The sequence below is a fragment of the Bactrocera neohumeralis genome, chromosome 6, assembly GCF_024586455.1.
Source record: "Bactrocera neohumeralis isolate Rockhampton chromosome 6, APGP_CSIRO_Bneo_wtdbg2-racon-allhic-juicebox.fasta_v2, whole genome shotgun sequence".
NCBI classification, from domain to species: Eukaryota; Metazoa; Arthropoda; class Insecta; order Diptera; family Tephritidae; genus Bactrocera; species Bactrocera neohumeralis.
Genome location: NC_065923.1, coordinates 67679555 through 67689332, shown reverse-complemented (window position 1 = coordinate 67689332; position 9778 = coordinate 67679555). Strand labels below are relative to the sequence as shown.

The window sequence follows — 9778 nt, the reverse complement described above, 5'->3', positions numbered from 1 at the left end:
TAATTGAAGTTTATGCTTCTTCTTTTTTGCGTGCTGTTTAATTTGGTACAGTTTAATCCAGAATAAATTACATAAAATTTAAAAAATTTATTGTTGTGATATGTATGAAAAAAGATGTGCAAAATAGTTTTCGAAAAATCGATATGACAAATAATTTTAGAAGTTTTGGTAAGCATGTAACAAGATTTCTCGCAAAGTAATTAGAAGGAAAAAATTGTACAGTACGACATGAAATTATATTGACATTGTGTGCAGCAGCTGTTGGAAGTTTGCCTGACAGCTGTTGGAATCAGTCGGATAGTTGAATATTTGCGTGTAATTTATATTACCGCTAATTGTGGTTTTATTTTTAATCTATTAAAGTTTTAATGTTTATGTATAAAATACTCCAAAAGTTTATATGTCGCGAGAAATGATGTTATACAGTGAATATAGAATTTTTTAATGTTTAATACTTGCGCCTTCGCTCGCCAAACGATAAAGTGGACATTAGCATACATATATGCATGCATGTGTGTACGTAGAGTATTTAATACAAAAGGTGAGTGGCTTGCAAATGTAAGCATGAGAAAAAATTGCGGAATATAAACTATGGTGTGAATAAGTATAATTAATTTAAAACTGTTATAATGGGGGAAAGAACAGAATTATAAAAAGATGCATATGTTACAGTTGAGAGAAAATTGTACAAAATCAATCTGAAACTCCAGCGAAGAACGTATATATGCATGTATGTATGTATGAATGTATCTATCCAAAGTACGAATGGTTTCCGTTTCCGAGTGCATATCTACATATGAATGTATAAACTTTAATGTAACAGCTTATATGCAAAACTACGAGGAACTATTTTTTTTAATATTTTTAGTGTGAACGTGGTCCTGTGCGTTATCACAGAAAACTTTTGTGCATAACTAATGACCTTGTATATATTTTACCAGTCTATAGCTGATAACATTTACATTAATGTGCAAAATACATGCAACAAAACGTTTCTTAAAGAGAATGTTTAATATAATACATAAAATCATAATTTTTTTATACAATTATAGTGCTAAACAGTGAAATTAAATAACATTCAAATTCCTTTGACATCTGTAAATTTTCTGCTTCTAATAAAAACCTATAAAATATTTGTTTTATAATAAAAAAATTACTTGACTTTACGCTCAATAATAATAAAATAATATTCTTCACAACATTGTTGATAGTTCTGTTAATACAATATATTAGCAGCTGAAAGTTTTCGCGATTATCTCATAACGCTTTAGTATAGTATATTGCACCTGAGGGGGATTACGATATTGTTTGAGTAATTTATGTTTATTATTCTAAATATTTCATTATTTAGCCGGTTTTCATACATTCTACGTATATATGCGCATACATACATATGTACATACATACATATGTAAATGCTTGTCTGTATATACATACATAAAAGTTTGACTATGCAATATAAATTAAGTCACGTATTGATTTGAAATTCAACAGCATATTTGACGTGACCACTCAACATGTTTTTTAATGCTTTCATTTTAATTATATTTGCTTTCAACAAAAACCAGTTTATGAATATCGCTCTTACAGCGACACATTTGCGCATGAAAGCACGCAATAAATAAAGTCTCTTCTTGTACTTGTTGGTGTTTACAACATTTCGTTTTTCGTTGTCAATATTGGCAGCTTCCATCAACAACAATTGCAAAACTATAAGGTTATTGACTTCATTTTGTAGCTAAATGAGACACATAGGAATTAGAAATTCACAAAAGGAGTACATATAGGTGTTATATAAATATTTATAAGCAGAGTGGTGCTAAATTGATTTTTAAGTGCTAGTAAATTCCAAACATGTACGAAGTAGTAAACAAAATTATCAGATGTGTGCAATAAAAAGCTATAAGTTCTGTAAAAATTAATTAAAGTTCAATTAAGTGCGTGCCATTTCGTTCCTATGTTATCTTTTAACAATATTGCAAAATTTTCTAATTTTCTGTAAGAGCAAGTTGAAAATATATTGATATTGTACTTAAAAACGCTTAAATTTTATGTAAACATATTTTATCTATTATATAACTTAATTTATTAATATTACTAAACAAATTTTGTCAAAAAGTTGGCGTTTCGGTACAGGTAATCTTAAAGAGCTTGTTAATTGCATAATATATCAGGTTCTGTTAGATAATGCCTTTAATGCGCTACGCGATTTTAACAAGTTCACTATCGATACCTTCTCCAGTGTATCATACCGTGGGGACCCCAGTCGCTTACAGCGTAGTCTTGCCAATGGGAGACAAATACACAAGAATACTCCATTGTTTCCCTGAACTACACATTTCCTGTAGTCTCAACCTGCGGGTGTGTGTCGCCACCAGACCCATCATGTTCCTACAGTCAAGTGCCAATCGAATTGTGTGTACTTCCGATCTACCGTTTTGCACTTGACTTTTGCAGTTTTCACCCAGGTAGCTCGTTCCATTTGGTTTTGATTTTCTTTACTATGCTTCTTTGGAGATCGATGTATAGACAATGCATGGGTTTCCCAATGTTGATCACGTTTTCAGATGTTAGCTGTACACCATTTTTGACAATCTCGTCGACTATTTCATTGCCATCGATGCTGTTTTCCTGGCACCCAGTAGAAGTGAAGTAGCTTACTTCTAGTAACACTTTCCACTGCTGCTCTGCTTCCCAAGACACTTCTGGCCGAGATGCGATACGAGGTTACTGCCTTGATTTCTGTTTGGCTGTCTACGTAGATCTTGACTCTGGAATCGCCTGCAGGTGCATTAAAGGCAAGCTCCGCGGATTTAACAATAGCAAAGACCTCAGTTTGAAATATACTGCAGTGGCCCGGTTGCCTCAAAGTTTTCAGCAAAGAGGTCTATAGTTGGCAGTTCATGAGCCGCCGTTGGAGTTGTTCTTAAAGCTCCTGTTATGCACAGTGCAGGGAGCCTGAACTCTTTCCATTGGCTTCCGGTAGGTGGATTTCCGCACGCAATATTCTATGCTGAATTCCGTAAATATGTACATATATCTTGTTAAATAAATAAGTTTTCCAAACAAGAACTTGATTTTGAGCGATCAGTTTGTAAGACAGCTATATGCTATAATGTTCCATAATTAGCGGTTTCGACAAATTAGCAGCTCCATGGAAAGAAAATTACGTGTCTAAAATTTCACATCGATATCTCAAAAACGGAGGGTCTAGTCCGGTTCAGTTCGGTAGACATTGGAAATGTGTTGTTTCGACGGGGTCGGACCATAGTAAAAGGGGTGTCAGATGTGTAGGGTTAGCTGGGTATGCAATGAGATGGTTTGAGTCATGCGGGGACTCGTTGCATGCTGGACATATATTTGGTATATCGGGGTCGATTTTCGGTAAGTAGGTGTTTAACCTGAAACAGTATTCAGAAAGAAGCTGCTTAAGGGTCACTCTTGATTATCGCGGCAATTCGAGCTCGTCGTCTGCAATGGGTGGTAGTTTAACTCCAAGTACGCCATTCATTGAGATGGAGTCGGTGAAGGTGTTTATGACTCCTAGGTTCCGCTTCATTATGCTCTTTAACTGGCCTCACTGTGTAGCTGTTCGATAGGAGACATTAAGACGCATCCAGTTATAGTCCGGGGCATGGCTAAATCGACTCAGGTGGACTAATTGATGGTATAATTTATATTTGTATATGTCCGAAGTTTATTTCTGGGTGTTACAAACTTCGTGGAAACTTAAAATACTCTATTTAGGGTATAAAAACGGAGTCTATATTTCTCTTTGTAGAAGATGACTTTTTTCAATGTGTCATTTTCCCCGCAATAATTCAGACTGTGTGGTTTGGCCATTTCCAGGTAGTCGATGCAGATCAGATCTTATGCATTGCAGAAAACGGTTGTCTTTATCTTTTCGGCCGATACGCCTTCTTCGGTGTAGGGTAATTCAATGTTATTACTATGGTCGGCTATCAATAGCCATTGCAATATCGCAGCGCATTTTTCTGACGGACAAATTCATCACAGAGACGTATATGTATGTAAAGGGTGCTACAAATAGAGGTACTTTTTTCAATAGCCTTTCTTTGACAGATCAAAAAGTAGTGAACCTCGAAAAGGATCAGTCTTCAAAGTGATGTTATCACAATTTGAGTGTGAAGTTTGTAGAAACTCGCTTCTTAATGTTAGCGCTTTGTTATTGTAATTGTTTGTTTTTGTCGTGTATGAGTAATATCAACTGCAAAGTCTGATAAGCTCTTGATATTTTTAACATACAGTTTATATCTTGCAAAAATTTTTATTCGTCATTTATGATAATTTGTAATCATTTGCGGTACGTAAATGTGTCGTACGTACATATAAAAATACCACGTTTGCCAGTTGGTCGAATTTTTCTGCGGAATTCAAAGTTCATTGCTGACCGCGTAGAACTTCATAAAAAGGCGTATTATCGGGGGCTGTATCGCACGTTTTATATTTGCCGGTAAATCGTTTTATGTCTGAAGCTTTTCCCAATTAGATAACGAGAGCAGATATTAATTTATATTCGTTGCCTCTGTTAGGTATATGACAGCGGTTCGCACCTCCCTCAAGCTTTGCAAGGCCGTTCTCACAATGGAATGGTCGGTATGTAACTTTATCCTTCAGCGTGCAAGAAAATACCTTTAACTCGAGGTTGATCTATCGATCACGCGCAGACAAAGTCACCTTTGCAGTTCAGAAGTGTTCGTTTTGTTTTACAAAATAAAATGTAGATCAACGTCAATCAAACTGCAAACGTTTGAATGACCTGAGCTGTGTTTTTGTGTGGAAAACGTTGGACAGTAGGACAGCTCTGTTCTAAAGAATGGTTTTCACTTTGGCTTCGGCTTGAACTCAGTCATGAATAGAACCATTTTTTACTTGTACTTGAAAGCCTTTGAAAGCAGCCTTAGATTTTTACGCTTCTAACTTTTTGTATGAGCTCTGTTTGTGGATCAAGTATTGTCCGGATTCTGCTCCAGACGAAGTGAGTATTCGCAAATTCGTTGCAAATCATACGACCTCTGAAAATTATGAACACAACGGACTGCCGAAAGGAGATATCCGTTAAAAGAATTAGTTTGGTATAATAAACACTCTTATAAAATCATAAGAATCTTTTAGATAGATCGTGCATCTTTGGTAATACGAAATTTTAATGCTAAGTGGTGACCGCGCGAGCTCACAAACGATTAAAAACAGCACTTCGCAGACCCAAACCTCTGAAACACTTTCTGGTCACAAATCTCTAAAGAATAGTAGTTTTCTTTACTGGCGTAGTTACCGCTTACGCGGTTATAGCCAAATTAACAACAGAATGGTCGCTGGAGTGAGTATTTACATCAGTGCTGAGGAAATCAAGGAGACTGAGGCTGAATTTAAAGCAAAGGACTGGATTCGACAGGATACTGATATTATTTCATTTTGTTCACTTAGAGAGAAGAGAGAGATTATTAGATAGTGTTACCGAACGTTACCGAACAAATCACGGTTAGATCCTCGAAATAACAGCCCTTGGCCGCATAAAATCTGGGGCAATTCAGAAAAACGCCTGTTGTGATCTTAGATACTTTCAGTCAATACTATCGAATAGAATAAATAGTAATTTCAATATAAACCTCTTTGACAACTTTATTTTAGATTTCTGAGAGTTTCAAGGTTTTCTTTCACCAGATCATTAATTTGTTTTCGAATTTTCTTACCCGAATATCACATATAATCCATCCATCGAGTGTATCGAGCGTGAAAGATCTCTAAATCTATCTTTAACGGATAGCCCACCGTCAACAAACTGATTGGACCTTATCAGTGTGGCTTTGGACCTGACAAATCAGGAATTTGGTATCCCCGCAAAACTAATACGGCTGTGTAAACTCACGCTGCAATACTAAAAGCTCCGTCAGGATTGGGAAGCGCTCTCCGAACCGTTCGACACCAAACGAGGTTTCAGACAAGGTGACTTCTATCGTGCGACTTTTTCAATCTACTCCGAGGGAAAATAATTCGACTTGCAAATCTGAACAGAGTAGGTACAATCTTCTACAAGAGTGTACAACTGGCGTACGCCGATGACACCATCATTGGTCATAACAACCGCGCCGTTAGTCCGGCTTTCTCCAGGTTTGACAAAGAAGCGAAGCAAATGGCTTTAGTAGTGAATGAAGGCAAGACGAAATTTCTCCTGTCATCAAAGAAACAGTCGTCCTACTAGCGACTTGGCTCCCACGTCACTGTTGACATTCATAAATTCAAAGTCGTAGATAATTTCGACTATCTTGGAACCAGCATTAGCACTAACAATAACGCCAACCTCCAAATCCAACGCAGAATAACTCTTGCCAACAGGACTAGGCAATTGAGAAGTAAAGTCCTCTCTTAACCAGCAAAGTCCAAATTCTACAAGACACTCATCATCCCTGTTCTGCTATATGGTGCAGAGGCATGGACGATGACAACATCTTATGAGTCGGCGTTACGAGTTTTCTAGATAAAGGTTCTGCGAAAGATTTATGGTTCTTTGTGCATTGGCAACGGCAACATCGATGGTACCAATAGTTGTACGAGATATACGCCGACATTGCCATAGTTCAGCGAATTAAGAGACAGCGGCTACGCTGGGTAGGTCATGTCGCCGGAATGGGTGAAAACACTCCAGCTTCGAGAGTATTCGACGCAGTACACGCAGGGGCCAGCGTAGCCGCTGTCGCTTGGAGATTATTAGCTCTCTCTTTTGGTGGAATAATTTTGTTTCCTACTTCGTTTCGCGATTTTTAAGTTGAAACAAAATTTTTCTCTGTATGCTTTTATTCCCTCGAGCGATTGAAACTACCAGATCAAACTAGTTAGTTTCAATAGTTAAGGTAAGATAATGCTGTTTCTATTTAAGTGTTCTTTGTTCTAAACCCTCTTAAAAAACTTGTGTCCCTTGCATTACTTTATATTTTTCCTTAACAACAAGCAAGCAAATGATATAATGTCTCGAGTATTTGCTTTGAGATTTTGTTTTTACTTAATTGAACAAGGTACTCATTATGGAGCACCATGTCATTGAAATATATTAGACCAAGTTATGTAATAGGGAAGCATTAAAAGTGCTGTAATCTTTTGATTATTATCATTTTATGCATCGAAGTGTTTCTAATATATTTGTAAATAGAACACTTCAAAATTGATTCAGTATCAGTAATTAAACTGAGGGATACTCTGCTGAATCAACACAAATCGGTAGAAAGTTCCTCGGGAAGTACACAAAGTACGAGGCAGCTCCGCTAAGTACAAAACCGCACTACCCGCTGACGCTAATATCGCTAAGAAAAATTTACTACTCATGTAGTACACACTCGTAGCCCACCACTTTAGCCGAATTGCTCTTCTAGTTTTTTGGAAGTGAAAAAACTCCGAGAACGACATAACGAGACAAAACTCATGATCTCGTTTTGGCTGCTCGTTGATTTAAAATGTAGGCATGGGACGTTATATCGTGAATGAAATATAAGGCATGAAAAAGTTATCGGCGATGCCGCATTTGCTCACCCCGGACAACAGGCGCAACCGTCAGACCACTTCAAAGCAGTTTTGACGCTATTTAAGAAACTACTGCGTATATTATGCATTATTTCGTGATGACAAAAAGAACTCGAAACGTACATAAGGAAGAGTCGATACAGTAATCTTCCTACGGCTAACCTGCACCGAAGCGGGCGAAGCCTATCCTATAAGACAGAAAGGTGATAAGCCCCGCCACGAAGGCATACTTTGAAAACCACCAGAAAAAGTATTTTTCGAACGGGTTAAGTAAGTAAGAGCTTTACTGGGTTAAATTAGGTTATGTCGCAGAGTTGATCTCAAATCGATGGATCTCACTTGGACAAATATTTGTCCTTTGAGTTAACCAAAAACTTTAAGGATAAAGTGTACGACCACAGATCGAAAAAGCATTTTGAGTATAAAACAAATTCGATTAATATCGATCCCAGCCACTTCGCTAGGTCCTCCAAAGGTGTGTTTACCGAGATATTTCAATCTCAATCTCCCTCGACAAAAGCCGAGCAATAGAGGAGAAAGTGACAAGATGATTCCACCTCGCCTTCCTCGATGCAGCTTTAACAAAGAGCGTCCGCCTATATTTTTAGTCGTACCGAGTAAACTAGCCAACCGACTCGCTTCCAATCGGATGAAATTGAGGGAAGAGTGCCCGTTCTTGCAAGCTCATCGGCTCTGCAGTTTCCGCTTTGACCGGACACGCATATAAGTCCAATGTAAAAAAACTGTATAGAGTTAATATGAGGTTAGATTAAGTTAGGTTGTAGGATCGTGGATTCAAAGATAACGCAGGTTCCTACTTGCACAGCTGTGAACGAGGGTCCTTTTGGTTCCCAAAAAATGCGAAAGGAGACTTCTTCTTTATTGGCGTAGACATCGCTTACGTGGTTATAGCCGAGTTTATAGCAGGGCTGTTTTATTCCTTTCATTGGCGGTGTTTTTTAGGTGGCGGGCTCCAAACCCAGTGTGCAACCCGGGGGAGGGATGTTTCGCCTTTTCACTTTAGCTCGCCTTCAAATGGATGTTTTTTGGCTACACAGAGGATTTTTTGTTCTAACTCCGGAAGACGTGAGCTGCTTGAGTCATATATAAAATAATCGTTTCTGTTCATTCCCAAGTGAATGGCGCTCAGAGAACTTTCCTCACTCGCGTGAACTTCTACACATTACTCCAACCTCCAAATGTTTCCGAATCTTTCGTTTTTTTACGTAGACTATCGTAACTATCGGGCCGCTCTCGTTTCTTTATCACTTCTCTGTTGCGAAAAATATTTTTTACATCTTTTGCGAAACTAGATTAGTGGGTATCCGACCTTTGTTTGTCAATTACTTAAAGCACTCGACTCATAACAGGATTTTTATTAATTTTATCAAACAAATTGCGTAATTTTTTTAATTGATAAGTATAACTATTGTTGAAATATTTCATTTATGTACAGTGTGTGCAAAATCTGACCGCACCTATTATTTAAACATTGCATTCGTTACGGAGCATATTGACCATTTCAATCGGTTAATCAATTCCAATTCCGCTTCCAATTAATACTCAACACTTTTGATATTTGCAATGCGTGTTTAGTAAACAAATAAAATTATTAAAAACAAGAAAAGAGCAGAAAAGTGAGAGGACCACCGTAAGTGAGTAATTTCTGCTTTGGCCCATATACATATTTACGCTCATAAACCATAAATGCTTTGTTTAACACAACTCAAATGAAAACCAAATTCTTCTAGTTTCTTATAGTCACTTCATCCTCAAAACGCGCCGATGCGTGGTACGGAGAGCAAGCTCCTAAGCGCCGTAATGCAGGTCAAACCGGAGCGTGCGCTCTACATTTTTGCTGCTTTCGACGTCAGCGCTCGTTCAGATCATTTAAGAATTTAGTAGACAGAACGTGACTATTACACAGTGGGTTCAAGTAGAGATTGGGGAAATTAATTTCTAAATTTTGACTATTAGCAAGATACTTAAATTTAGTGTAACTTTGTTTACCAATTTTCTGAGCGCGTTTTAAAGATCTGATGACTACTTAAAAAAATGCCCAATACCTTTTTAGAGATAGCTCACTTTACGAAGCAAAATTCCATTATTTATGAAGTTCTTTTCTTCAAAAGCAGTTTACCAATGGGGCGTCTGGCTCTATCTCACTAATGACTCGCATTTAAGGCCGATATCATCAAAATTTTGCATAAAAAGTTCTACTTGTATTAAGGCTTCCGAGTTG

General features: G+C 37.4%; 1 protein-coding gene across 1 annotated transcript in view; it reads left to right on the top strand.

The window, feature by feature from the left end:
- The first annotated feature begins 284 nt into the window (after positions 1-284).
- LOC126763608 (sodium-independent sulfate anion transporter) overlaps positions 285-9778 on the top strand; it is a 28873-nt gene continuing 19379 nt past the window's right edge. Inside the window, exon 1 of the mRNA XM_050481265.1 lies at positions 285-541. The gene's annotated coding sequence lies outside the window, so the exon portion shown is untranslated. The remainder of the gene's footprint in view (positions 542-9778) is intronic.